The sequence below is a fragment of the Lepidochelys kempii genome, chromosome 24 (genome assembly GCF_965140285.1).
Source record: "Lepidochelys kempii isolate rLepKem1 chromosome 24, rLepKem1.hap1, whole genome shotgun sequence".
NCBI classification, from domain to species: domain Eukaryota; kingdom Metazoa; phylum Chordata; order Testudines; family Cheloniidae; genus Lepidochelys; species Lepidochelys kempii.
Window position 1 is genome coordinate 4,869,484 of NC_136403.1, and position 13,769 is coordinate 4,883,252.

A 13,769-nucleotide genomic window follows, 5' to 3' on the forward strand; every position below is an offset into this window, starting at 1 on the left:
ATTCCTAGTTCAGGGAGGGGAATATAGCCTAGTGGCTAGAGCAGGGGACTGGCAGTCAAGACTCATTCAGTCTATTTCCACCTCTGACACTGGCTTGCTGCATGACCTTGGACAAATCACACCGCTGCTCTGTGCCTCAGTTTCCCCACCTGTGAAATGGGAAACACTTTGGAATGGGGGTGGGGAACCTTCCATTAACAATAGCAAACCCTGCTAATCCTTTGGTAAAACCAGCTGCATAATTACTTCTAAACAAATTTCTTCTCCAAAGCCCTCTCCCCCCCCACCCACCCTTTCACCTTTTAAGAAATACAAGCTCACTCATTTGCCACTGGGGATTGAATGAAGCAGAACAAATGCACTCAGGCCCTATTGCTAAGAGACAACTCTCTGGAGCACAGAAGAATCTCTGGGCTGAGATATAGTGACTGCCATCCAATTGCTTCTTTTCTTTCCATCATGCAAGTGACTCAGGATTCGGATGCACGACAGGGTTAGCAACTTATCCCTGGGGAACGGCAAAATAATATAGTTAAACAGAAGCTGAGATGTTTAAAGGGACATTTTCCTTAGAACAGGCTAAAATCGGACCTGCTTGCCTTTCCCACCTGTTTACAAAGTTCTTGTAAATCTTGTGTGTGTGCATGTGTGTGTGGAGAAAGGCTGTTTAAACCAAATGCTTTGAAGTTGGTTTTCATAATGAAAAATAATGGTCGCAGTCCCTCTGCTCATTATCAGCAGCCCCTACCATAAACAAACCAGCGCACGCACCTCAGTCTTCATAAGCGATTCCACAACAACCAATTAGCCTGCGCTATTCAGCCACCCTGAGCAGCCCTACCATAACAAACTCACGTCGTTGTCTGACGCCGACAAGCAACCGTACACTGAACAAAACTCATGCGTGCACCCCAGGGCTCGCTAACAACCCTACAATAACAAGCCAGTAAGAACAGCAATTTTCACCCACTTTCAGGCCTCTTTATGCTGCCAGAGTGGGGCAAAAGGCCTTCGGGTAAATGAAAAGCAGGGGCAAAGTTGCTACACTAGTGGCATGTTTTCAGTTCAAGCCCAGGGGTGCTCCTAAGGCCTGGTCTATATTAGGGAACATCACTGAGGTTGATGAGTGACCCAGATGCAAACCCCTGGGGTTGATGTGCTGTGCTGGTGTGATGCCAGGCAGTGCGAGCCCTGATTTGCACTGGTGCAGCGTGTCATACCCCACATTTCAGCTGCCATCTTGGCCAACACACCAGGGATTGAACCAGGGACCTGCAGAGCGAAAGGCCGCTGATGGTCCCAAGATGGGGCTGTAACAGATTAATCCGGCACAAATTGGGACTGTAACGCACACTCCCCAGTGGGGTGCATCGACATGACAGGCCAGAGCCTCCGTGGCATTTAGGTGTCTGACTTCCAATAGGAGTTAGGCACCTAAGTAGTTCTGGGCCCAGAGCCTCATTAGCGCTGAGGTGCCTTTGCGCTGGCAGTGTAAAGGGGGCCTGAACGTGGGTGTGACTCCCAGGGCCAGAGTAATGCAAAAGGGTCTCGGGGTAAATGAGAATCAGTGCCCATGGGATCCCCCCCAGACCCGAGTAACGGCACGGACGCTGTTACACTCCATGCATGTTTCTTCTAATGCAGGCGGAGCCTGAGCAGGGAGGTGGGACTTCGCTTCTATCAGGCACATTATCTGTCAAGGCCCTTTGCCGTGCAAGGGTCTCTCTGCCATCAGCTATCTGGGATTCCTGACTGCAGGACTTGATAAAGGGGCAATATTTTTAGACCACAAGGCTGGGTTTATCTCACTTGTCAGGCTGCTTTTATGTTGGTTCAGGAGGGGTTTTTTTTTTTCAGCCTGAGAAATGGCGCGACTCTGAACATCTGCCCTTCCCCGCCAGGAGCTCTGAGCACTCACACTCACAGAGCAGGTCACTGGTATTCTCCCGGAGTAGCAGCACCAGGAATGGAACCCAGGAGTTCCAGTTGCCCCCACCACTGTAATCACTATATCATACTCTTTCCAGGGGTGAGCCCAGAGCCCAGGAGCCCTGGTGCTAAGTCCTACACCCTAACCACCAGAGCATCCTCCCCTTGCAGGCTTTAGAACCCAGGCATCCTGACACTCCGACCCCATTGCAACCACTAGACCCCCATTTCTCTCACAGACTTGAGAAACGACTCGAGGAATCCTGACCTCCTAGGCTTCTGCTGCAACCACTAGATCATGCTTCTCCCCCAGACCTGAACATAGAAGCCCAGACTCCTGGCTCTCACACACCTTCACCACTATGTCACACTCCCTTCCCAGAACTGGGACTAGAACCCAAGACTCCAGTTCACCATGATGCAATTCTTCCTTGCTAGTGATCCAAAGCAAATCTTCTCCTTCTCCTACACTGGAGCCAGCAAAACTCAGAGGGCCCGATTCTCATTGACACTCAGCCCCAGTCGGCACACAGATTTGATCTCACTATAGCTATGTCAGTTAGGGGTGTAATTTTTCTACCGATACAGTTATCCCAGTACAACATCCAGTGTGAACCCCATTATATCAGGTGCCTTATACCATTACAGTTTATTCTCCTTCCCAAACAGGTATAAGCACCTTTATATTGTTATAACTGGGTCCACACTGGGGGGAAGGGGTTGTACTGCTTTAACTAGGCCAGTGCAGTCAACTAGGTTTCCAGCGTAAAGGGGTCCAGAAGTAGGCACTTTCAGACCCCTTTATGCAGCCCAAGCGAGTGCAAAGGGGCCTTAGCATGCCTGAGAATCCAGCTAGGCCGAGGGAGGGGATTGTTTTGCTTGCCGACAGAGGCAGCGTTCAGATAGTCTATCCCCGAACTGCAGCCCTGACCCTCAGAATCCCTTGATCGCGACGGCATCTGCTGCAAGGGGGGGGGGTTGCAGAGAGGGATTTAATCCTCTGCCTCAGGGTCTTTAAGCCATAGGCGCAAGCATTCCCCCCACCCAGAATCCTTTGCACATACAGGCGCCTCGCCTCTCGGAAGCACTGGGACAGCAACATGAGCTGGCCCGCAGGTCTCCTGAGTCCTGACCCAGGGGCGCTGGCCCTGAAACCCTCTGGAGCCTGGGCCGATCCAGAACACCACTGTGCAGACTTGGCCGGTGGGGGCGGAGGAGCAAGGAGAACAAGCCGAGCTATGGGAGGCAGCAGGCCGGCTCCTCAGCTGGCGTAAAGGGGCCCAGCCCTGGTGATGCCCCACACCATTACACCAGTTGGCGTTGGCTGAGGATCTGATCTGATGCGCGAAGAGTTCCCTGGAGGAGGGATGTTTGCTCCTTCCCTGGCAAAGCGAACGCCCCGCTTCCCATGCTGGCTCGCAGGATCAGGCCCCTCTAATCCAACACCCCCCCCCCACACACACACACACACCTCTACCCCAGAAGTGCCCCAGCTACCAGGGAGGTGGGGTGGGGAGGGTGTCTCTTTTTGGGGAAGGGGGAGGAAGGGGCTGCATCAGTGCTCAAGACGACATCACTCACGTGGATGACAAGCCCCCACCCCTGCCTCCCTCCCGCTCGCTGATGAAGACAGCTCCATCCCCTTCCCAAGGCTGCCACTCAAGCTGTCACCAAGGCCAGCCTATTCGGAGAGCAGTCCTGATATAAGATTCCCCCCGAGCTGCCTGGGGTTCGCCCACGCACACAAGGCGGCTGAGGCTCACAGCTCCCTCTCCCCGGGTGTCGGCTGGAGGGGGGCTGTGCAGGATTTTGGGAAGGGAGGGGTCAATCTTGTTTCTAGGCGCCCAGAGTCCCCTTCTTCGTGAGCTGAGAGGGGCTGGGTGTTGAAGGTGCTGCAGCTTTTGGGGGCAACAAGGAACAAAATGAGATGGACACAGACCAGCCTGGTGGGTAAGTGGCTCTGAACTCTCTGTCTGATCAGCTCCACTTTGAGTCATCCTGGCAGTGGAACAAACCTTCTAGCAAATTACAGGAGTGTGTGTGTGTAAGAGACAGAACATGTGTTGTGTGTGTGAGGCAGTCTCACAGAGAGAGAGAGAACATGTATTGTGAGGCTGTGTGTGTAAGAGACAACACATGTTGAGTGAGGCAGTCTGTGTATTTGTGTGTGTGTAAGACAGAACATGTACTGTGTGAGGCAGTGTGTGTGTAAGAGACAGAACATGTGTTGTGTAAGGCAGTGTGTGTGTTTGTGAGACCTGGGTGAGATTCTGATCTCAGGTAACCCCCACTGTAACTCCACTGGCTTCCAGCGAAGTTCTTGATTTCCACCGGAGTGAGAAGCTAATCAGACCCCATGTGTGTACATGAGGGAGTGCGAGACAGCGTGTGTGTGTGAGACAGTGTCAGTCTGTGGGAGATGGTGAATGAGATTGTGTGCGTGCATATTTGTGGGATTGGGCTAATTCACATTTACACCAAAGCCCTTTTGCATGGCCCTGGCAGTATCCAAGGGCCTGAAAGCATGTGTCACTGTAATGTGTGCCCACTCTAAAGGCTCTTTGTGTTGCCAGGGCGGTGCAAAGGCAGTGTTGGTGTAAATGAGAATCAGGCCCATGGTTTGGGTTTGTGAGAGTGTCTGCAGATGCGTGCAGAGAGGAGTGGGGAGAGGTAATACAGAGGGAGAGAGATTGTGTGTAGTGTCTGTCTGTGTGAGTGTGCATAGAACCAAAGGTGTCTTCCCAGCTGTCTGGAAGATGAAGGACCTGATTCTCCCCTATCTGGCACCCTATGCAATCATTTACCCCCAGCGCCAAGAGCAAACGCTGCCCTTTCTGATTCAGTTGGATTTCACTCTCACTTTGCACCAGTGTACGTGACTGCCCAAGGTGCAGGGTGGCAGTGAATTGGGTTAGCAAATGTCAGAGACCCCTCTCCTCTCTAACGGTGCCTTCATAGCTGTATACGGTCCAGGGCCAGGTTCTGATCTCAGAGGGTCCGTGTATGCAGCAATTAAACACCCGCACCTGGCCTGGGTCAGCTGACCTGAGCTCGCAGGGCTGTAAAATTTCTGTGTAGACTTTCGGGGTTGGGCAGGAGCCAGAGCTCATGAGGCAGGAGGGTCCCAGAGCCCTTGCTCCAGTCCGAGCTTGAATGTCTACAGAACAATTTTTAGCCTGGCAGCTCAACCCTGAGTCAGCTGCTCCAGGCCAGCTGCGGGTCTTTTATTCCAGTGTAAACGTACCCAGAGACTCCAGTATCAATTCCAGCTTGACACCGTGGACCACACTGGAGTTACTCTGGCTTTTACGCCGTGTCATTGAAACCGGGACCCAGAGCAGGAGTAGGATGTAATATTTGAGACCTGAACTCCCTCTCCATCCACCCACCCAGTTCTATCAGTTTTGCTCAGTTTCAACCCCCAGCCCCTCTGCTATTCCAGGCCTGGGCTCCCGCCACAATTCTGCCAACACAGACCAACCCTGACCTGGGAGTCCTGGAAACTACATGAGCCCTAGGCACCATGGAGCGGTTTTGTAATGTGGACGAGGAAGAGGTTTCCTAGCCCTCAAAACCATTGTCACTTGAACCTCAGCCTGGACAAGTGGCGCAGTTGTTACCTCTCAAGATGGTGTTGGGACCGTATAGAGAGTTGTGGCTAGATTTGGTGTAAATCAGCATAGCTCTATTGACTTCAAGGGAGCTACACTGGTTTATACCAGCTGATGATTTGGCCTCATTTCAGAAATTGCCAGTGTTAATTAGGTCATTCATTATGATATATTATTTGTATCACCATAGTGTCCAGCAGCTCCAGTGGTGGACCCGGACCCCACAGTGACAGGCATTGTACAAACCCAGAACAAAGAGACGGTCCTTGCCCCATCCCCCCACGCATCCACCAATCCCCCGAAATCTACCTGATAGAAAACCAATTATTTTGCAGTCTCTTGATCACCATCCCCTTTGCCAAGGAAGTTTAAAAACTAAATTATCCGTATGGATCTGACCTTGTGAGCACTGGGTATTTTGTCATTGACTTCAGCGGGGCCAGAATTCCCCCGCCCCGAACCAGAATAGATTGGATTTACTCTCAGTTTGCATTGGCATAAATGACAGAACAGGGGGCAGCACAACGGAGAACCAGACCTCCCCCCCCCCCGGGTCTGGCATTGCTTCCCCTCCCCAGCCCTCTTCGCACACTGCGCTTCACAACGGATGCTCCCCCCTGCTTAATCTGGGAATCCAGCACCTTGCAGCACTGATTGTCATTTGAACAATCCACCCAAGCCCTAATGCAGCACTCAGGTTAACACAGCTGCTTTGATTTTTTCTGTCAGATCTAGGAGACCCTAAAAGTTGCTAACTGGGACACTCTGAATTGGCCTGTGAGGCGCCTTTCCAGATGGCCGGTGCCCACATGGGGTTTGACTTGTTGCTATGTCCTTTGATCTGTCCAGTCCTATCTCCCCCAGCTGCCTCCTCCTCTTCCACCCAACACTTAATAATTAAAGGCATTCCCCTCTCGTTGTCTCCAGGGCTGGAAATGAGCTGAGCTTTCAGCCCTGCATCCGTCGGGGCAACATCCTTGACTCTTTCATATTTCTTCGCTATCTGGCTCTGCTCTGTCTGCTAAGATAAAAATAAAATAACCTTTGAGACGGAGCCAGGACTGGCCAAGTTCCTTCTGCCAGCTGTCCCTATAACAACCATCATCCCTGGAATTTAACTAGTGCCTTTCCATGGGAAATCAAAGCCCTTCATAAAGGTGGGTGAGTATTATGACCCTTGCTTTACAGGTGGGGAAACTGAGGCAGCAACAGGCAGGAGGAAGTAGGGTGACCAGACAGCAAGTGTGAAAAATCAGGACCGGGGTGGGGGTTAATAGGACCTTATATAAGAAAAAGCCCCAAAAATTGGGACTGTCCCTATAAAATTGGGACTTCTGGTCACCCTAGGAGGAAGTGTCTCATCTAAGGGTATATACCAAGACACTGGCAGAACTGGGACTAGAACCCAGGCTCTCTGTCCTATTCTCACTAGTAGGCAACATTGCCTCCCAGAGTTTAGTGCAGAACCCATCAGTCCTGCAGCCTAATCCCCTGGTCTAACCACTAGGCCACACTCTTCAGGAGCTGGGAAGAAACCAGGGGTCCTGACTCTGACCTGTGTCTTAAACATAAGCCAACACTCCAGCTGCTGGGAATAGAACCCAGGAGTCCTGACAGACAGCCCATGAGACAATACAAACATCACTAAGTGGCCTATACGAGTTGAAGATGTTGGTCTGTGTTCTGGCAGGCAGGCGTACAGGAGAAACCAACCTGGCTCATCATCAGAAGATGGTACACAGCCTTGGCCTTCATAAAACTGGCGTCTCACTACAATCTGAGCATCGTTTGGTGGCCTGTGTGTAATGAGTTTGGTGGATCTCAGCCAGTTTCCAATGGACAAGTGCCTGCATCACCACAGTTGACATCCGCTGCTCCCTTCGTCATCAGCCCAGCAGAGAGGCCAAGGACTTTGTGGGCTGTAGAGGCTGAATGCCCCTTTCGCCAGCAGAACGGGGACTCCTCTAGGGCAGGATTTGGGTGTGGGGAGGTTTGTGACACACATATGGGGCTTGGGGAAACTAGCCCTGCTACTCCCTGTTCTGGGGCTAAAGAGAGGGATTCAGCTGTCTGGGTTTTGAATCCGGCACCTTGCCCTAGCCCCTAAAAACCAACCCCAGCTTGTTTATAAGGGAGGAAGAGAAGGAGGGGGCGAGGTGTTTTCTGAAGAACAAAGGAAGTAAAGACTTACATCAAGGACCAAGATACAGAAGCTTCTGTCACCAGGATGTCCCAAATGCCTGGAAGGAATAAGGGGCTCGACACCTAGCTGGTGTCAATCATCTTAGGGTCAGGACTAGAATCCAACAGCCCAGCCCACTGGACCAGCAGTTTGATTACCATTGTCCCTGCTACCTCTAACCACTAGACTAAACTCCCTGCAAGACCTGGGAACAAACCCTAATAGTCCTGGCTCCCAGTCCCCCCTCCAGCCACTAAATACTCCCCCAGAGTGAGGAAAGGAACCCAGGAGTCCTGACTTCCACAGTATCTCATAGACCATACTTCCATCCTATGTGGGGCATTTTTCCCTCTTTTTTGGGGTGTGTGTGTGTGTGTCAATTATTAAGTAAAGGAGAAATCTGTTCCATTAAATATTTTTTAAAAATTGGAGCCAAGCAGCTTCCATTTTCCTGTCCCTGCCTGGTGTTCAGTCCCTTAGCTCAGAACAACCCGTGAAATAGCTCACACCGATTTAGCATAAATGCCAGGGTTTGGCTGGGTTTTGGGGCGAAATGTAAAAGGCCCATCATCAGGGCTGGGGTCCTTGTACTTCCGCCCGCAAAGACGGAGAGACCTAATCTAGCTCTTGAGTATTTCGCCCCCTCTCTTCAAACCAGGGCTGCCCCAGGCTGAGATCTCCAATCGCAAACGTTCTGGGTGAGCCCCGGCCCTCCATGGTGCCAAGAGGGACTTAGGGACCCAGAGTCCACCCACCCCCCCACCAACAAGAACCATTATCTCTCCACCCTAGGAAACTGGCCGCCAGGCAGCACAACAAGCCTGAGCAAGACAGGCGAGGCCATTTTGATTGTGGTGGTTGCCTTGGCAACGGGAGAAGGCCAAGGTCTCTGTGCAGAGAACGGCAGCATGTTCTTCCCTGGGTCCCAAATAAAGGGAACAAGAGGATTTGCTGATAACACTTCACTTCCTGTGTGCGTGTGGGGTTCTCAATGATCAAAGAACAAACACCTCAGGGAGGGTCATTTGCAGCAACGATCCCAAACCGGAACCCCACATTCAAACTTGAGGGCACCCAGGAAACTGAGTCTAGATTTGCTGTTCCAATCCACAGAACAGATCTCGCCCATGCAGAATACTCCTAACCACGGGAATATTTGAAACCTGGGTGCTGTAATAGAGGGGCATCAGACTCTGTCTGGAGTAAGGGCTTGGATTTCTTCTCTGATAACAATTTTGTCCTTCGCTAGGACATTTCCTCTGAGGATCTCAACGCACTTATTCCCTCAGAGCCCATGAGGACGATCAAGGTGGACAAACTCTTAAGTAAGAATCTCGTAACTTCACCACCACTGGGAGGACGCCTGTAGCCCAGACCCTTTGCGAGGAGCTCCCACCTAGAGGGGATAGGAGCACTAGGAGCTGATTCTCACAGTAAAACCCCGTTAGGTCTATTTAGAAATTAATTTGCATGCATCTTACTGCTAGAGTGGTTTAAAAGGGGCCTTTGTAAAAATGAGACTAAAAGCCCCGGGTCTCCAGCTGTCTCCTTACCCCCAGGCACTGGGAGACCCAAGAACCAGCTGCCTGGGTCAGAACCACTAATAAAAGCAGCCTTTGTGGAACACGGCTCCCATTCTCTGTGTCTCTTTCAGCTTCTCGTTAATGTGATGTCCCTGAGCCAAGTGACCCGGGGAGATCTTCGCAAGGGGAAGATGCTTCTCATTCCAGATCCTCGCAACACTCGTTTCTGGGTCGGTCTGGAAGACTTGTGATTTTGTTGTTTCCAGTGTCAGGGAAGCGAACAACAAATCCCAGTCTCCTCACAGCCCCAGGACTGGCCTCCAAGAATCCATCCATGGTACCTTCCCTGGGACCAAGCAGCATGAGGAGGAGAGACGGTGAAACTATACTGTTCTTCCTTTTCCAGTAGGAAAACACACAGCCACAATCTGATTGCCACAGAGATTCAGCCAACGATTGGATATTTATAGGACTAACCAGAGCAGCCCGCGTTATAACAGCAGGGGTTAAAAAAACCAAAGCAACTTAGAAGGACTATAAACTGTCCTGCTTCAGGCCACGAATCAACTTCTAGCCAATATGGTCAGGAAGGGACTTTCCTGGGGTGGTGATTATCCTCCCACTGCAGGGTTTTCTGAAGCCTCTGGTGCTGACCATGGCTGGAGACAGGCTAGGTGGACCATGGGTCTGATTCAGCAATTCCTCTGACTTTCAGCACAGATCTAAGCTGGCCAACTGTGGAGTGCATGCATGGGAAGCCACATGGTTCAGGTAGATGAGAATGGCCTACGGAGCCTTTACATCAGGAGCCCAGGTCTGTAACGACTGAAAAGTCTGTCCCTTTCCAGAAACCATTTGAAACAAGCTGGAGGTTCAAATGGAAAGTTTTTAATTTAGGCTTGGGGGACCGGGAGGGGTGGGGGACCGGGGGAGAAGGAGGGAGGGCTGTCCTCCAAAAAAAGGGAGAAAAGTGGGGAACTGAAAAAAACTAAACTAAACATTTCAGTTAAATACTGAAATAAAAGTAATTTACATCAGACAATTCCATCAAACATTTCGTATGAAACTGGATGGATTTCCCAGGAAATTTGTGTTTCATTCAGAAGGTTCTTTTGCTGAAAACACTTACCATTTTTTGATGCAACTTCTAGTTTTCAACCTCTCTTTGAAACAGCTGGAAATACGCTTATTTACATCAGCTGAGAATCCGGCTTCAGGCAACTGGATTAGTAGCATGATAGATCTGATCAGGTTTAGCAACCCTTGTGTTCCCAACACACAAACAACTTTAGGGAAATTCTCTTTGTATTAAGTATAATCAGGTTTAAGGGAATTAAATCTATTTACCTGAGTAAAGTCTGATGGGCACTAATAACAGAACTCAGGGCAGCAGGCAGCATTTTAGGATCTGCTCCTATGGGAAGGAAAAATACGAAGAACATAATTGTTCCTTTAAAGAAAGGCCCCTAGAATAGCACATTATTGAGTGTTAAGGCTGATCCTAGCTCCCTTGAGTGGCTTAGGTCTTACTAAAAAGCTCCCTTCTTCAAAGCAGCCGCCTTGAAAGCATCAGCTAATTAAAGGTGAGGGCCACACTGGCTTCTCTAGAGAGAACAAGTGCGGCTGCTGTGTCTTAGAGACCTTGCCTGTTCTCAGATTGTCAGCAAGACCCAAATATAGAACACACGTGCTTAGCAATAGCTCTTGCTCCATTGATAAGCCATGCATTATACACGATCCCAGGGACTGGGAAGGGATCAGACTAGGATCCGTGCCTCTCTGCATCCTCTTCCCAGCTGTGGGATCCTGGGCTGGTAGCCTCTCTTAGGCTCAGTCTGGTCCCTAGTGCAAAAACATCCATGCCCTCAAGGAGCTCCTTTGTCGGGCAGGCTCAGCAGAGGACCAGGATGGAATGGACCACGGAACTGAAATCCCTTCTCATCTCAGAGTGGTCACGGGTAAGATACACTGGCATGGGGGGAAACTTTCATTACCACTGCCTGGGCATCCCTGCCCTGTGGGTAGAGGGACTGGTTCTCAGCTACACTCATGCATCAATAGGGCCTAAAAGTAGGGGAAAATTGGCCCAGAACCCCCTGCACAGGGGTGCCTTCAGGGGTGGTAGAGGTGCTCTGCACCCTCCCTGCTCCCAGGGTGCATTGCACTGCAGCTAGTTCTGCTTCCCAGAGACCATAGAGGACCAGAACATGTTAAGTTTCAAGGAGGGCCCTGCAGAGGCCATGAATCTGAGCGTGCAAAGGTGGCGTGACATAACCATCCTTCCCCTGCACTCTGTTCCTGCCCAAACACGCGAACAGAGAGTACAGCCCACACAGTCTCCAGGTCTCCTCCCTCACCCCAGCACCCGGACACGCCTGCGTTACTGTGCACCCCGGCTTAGACTGCTGCAAGCGCAGTCCAGCATGGAGGAAACCTGTTGGCCATTCTCGACCGACCACGGCTGCCAAAGGCCAACCTTTGCGTTGCTGAAGGGACAACACAAGCTTCAAGCCAAGTAACACAAACACACGGTGCAGTGGCAATGCTGTTGTGCTGGACAAACAAAGGCACCTGCTGAGCAGCAGGAAGTGGAGCGCAGGGGATGGGAGCCTTGCCAAAGTAGCCACCAGAAAGTGGAAAGCTGGTAAACGAACACAGGACGCAAACAGGGGCTGCAAAGGGAGATAGCGAGCCGTCCTATTATCTGTATTTTAGCAGCTTGGATGCTGGGCCAGCAACGAGTGAGTGATGACTTCCTGCTGATGTGATGGCAGATTTTGCAGCCAGGGAGAGATGAGAGATTTGTGTTTTCTGCTTAAACCAGCAAAGAGCTATCAAGGACTACCTGGGCGGTAGAGATTGAACCCCTGGGAAAGTGGGACAGATCGCTGGCTTGGGACATAGGAGGGCTCTGTTAGAGAAAAATTCTACGAGCTCCAGCCTACAGCCGGTTAAAAAGTTGTCCTGTAGCAATGTTTTTTGCCAGTGGAAAACAACAATTTTGTCCAAACAGAAGTGTGTGCAGGAAACATTTTCAATTAAATGTTTGAGGTTTTCCTAAAGAACGTTCAACCAAAACGGTTTTCAACCAAAACATTTCAACCAAAAATAATAGTCATTTTTGTCTAAATTATTCCATCCGAGGGGCGGGGGGGAGGGGGAATAGACCTGTTTCCCAATCAGCTGTGCTATAGACACATGTGGTTTCTACACAGCTCGAGCCCCAGCTAGGTCTCTGCTTACCAGAGACCACCCACCCTGCCCTGTAGCATTCAGAGACATCTGGTGGTCAAACAAAAAAAACCCCACAGAGTAAATATATTGCCCCCACTTCATTCCTAACTCGCTGGCCCCTCCACACAATGCCCCACATAGAACTCAATTTATCTGTCTAAAAATGATACAAAGCTAGGCTTGACCCTGCCAGAATTTGGATCTATGCTTACAGACGGCCTAGGGATTTCAGGACACCAAGACCTTAACCACTCAGATTCTAGACTACTGCAGCTGTACCAGGGCAAAACCCTTGTGTAGACACGATGTACATAAGTACAGCTTAGCGTGGTAAACTAGGGAGAGACCGAGACTGATGTTGGCAGCTGGACCAGGGACAATTAGGGCTTTTGGCTTTAACTGGATAAGCAAGTAGCAGAACCATCTGTTTAAAGAGATCAGCAGCGAAACACTTAAGAGCGCTGACAAGTAATCATTAGGCTTCAGAATCAACACCACCAATGGCGATGCACGGGGGCAGCTCACACCTCTGTTTCAGGCTGTCTGCAGATGCACAAGGATGTGGCTGCAGAGGCTTAAGGCAATCTTTGGCTCTACAAAAATAGGGACTAATTTGTTTTTAAGAGCGGTCCATGTTTGGAGCAAGAGAGAGATTCTGCAGCACACACTTCCCTGCTTCTAATCACCCACCTGAAACTAGATGAATTTAAGTTCCCTCCAAACCCCCTTATCTCTCACCAAATTTATCTTGCCACCCCACTCTCCTTCCTCAAATCCTGCAGGCATATGGTCCTTTGCAACTGCTGGTTCAAACAGAGAGGATGTAAACCCCACGCTGAGTGATCAGAGCTCCCTGCAGGTAAAAGTCCTGACTTGCCCCAGGAAGTCTGCCCCATTCCTAGACTAGATCGTTGGCAGAGCAGAAAATCCCTCCAAGGACTGTGCAGACAGCCTTCCAAGCTAACGCATAGCTGCTAAGGGGGCTGATCAAAAGTATTATCAGAACCCTCCTATCCTCATCTTCCTGTGCATAATATCACCACCTTGCCTTTAATATAGCACTATTATCCATAGATCTCCAAGCTAATTTACACGTGGGGAAACCGAGGCAGAGGGGCTGAAGTGGTTTGCCCAAAGTCCCCCAGCAGGCCTTTGGCAGAGCCAGGATTAGAACCTAGGCCTCCTAAATCCCAGTCCACACTGCCTCCATATTACACATGCTGTGGCAAAAGAGGCAGCGTTTCTGTCGCCATCACACCCACAACCTCCTTTTCCCTCTCTCTCCCAGCA

At 50.6% G+C, this 13,769-nt stretch overlaps 1 long non-coding RNA gene across 1 annotated transcript; it reads left to right on the forward strand.

Moving 5' to 3' along the window:
* The first annotated feature begins 3,682 nt into the window (after nucleotides 1-3,682).
* LOC140902649 (uncharacterized) lies at nucleotides 3,683-9,345 on the forward strand. The gene is made up of 3 exons (XR_012156102.1): nucleotides 3,683-3,879; nucleotides 6,468-6,697; nucleotides 8,972-9,345. It is a non-coding gene; the product is annotated as an uncharacterized LOC140902649 (long non-coding RNA).
* Nucleotides 9,346-13,769: the final 4,424 nt, after the last annotated feature.